Source organism: Eimeria acervulina, genomic scaffold (assembly GCF_000499425.1).
Source record: "Eimeria acervulina Houghton genomic scaffold, Eah_scaff1099, whole genome shotgun sequence".
NCBI lineage: Eukaryota > Apicomplexa > Conoidasida > Eucoccidiorida > Eimeriidae > Eimeria > Eimeria acervulina.
Window position 1 is genome coordinate 9,916 of NW_013550386.1, and position 715 is coordinate 10,630.

Consider the following 715-nt stretch of genomic DNA (forward strand, 5'->3'; position numbering starts at 1 on the left):
TGCTGCTGCTGTTGCTGCTGCTGCTGCTGCTGCTGCTGTTGCTGCTGCTGCTGCAGTGGCCGTTGTTGCCCGCTTTCTCTGCTTTTGCATCCCTTATATTTATTTATTTTATTTATTGTTTAATTTTATTTATGTTTGTTTATATTGTATGTCTCTTCCTGCTTTACTCTGTTTATATATCCTTATTAAATATATTTTTATTTATTTTTCTGTCTTTGTTTGCTGGGGTGTACAGGCAGCGTCACTGTAGGAGTGAAAGCAAAGTTGTCGCAGAGAGTTGTTTGGTTGCTCTCAATAATCTTCAAGAAGAGATCTGCATATCTCTTGGGGTTTAGGGTTTAGGGTTTAGGGTTTAGGGTTTAGGGTTTAAGATATTGATGGGTTTGTTTTGTTTGAATTACTTTGAGATAACAAGCAAAAGATAAAGAGAGACAGATAAGACAAAGTTTTTAGGGTTTAGACAAACAAAACCCTAAAAATAATAAATTAAATAAATAAACAAATGATAAATATTACAAAACAAAGAGGAGACAGTAAACCCTCAAAAGGAGACAGTATATAATCACTTGAATTTATTATATATTATTATTAACCCTTTTTATTATTCAAGCATCTGTTTATTAAAACTCTATTTTATTTATTACTTTCTTCTGTCTGCCAGCATATATATATATATATATAAATATATATATATATATATTTTATACATACATAT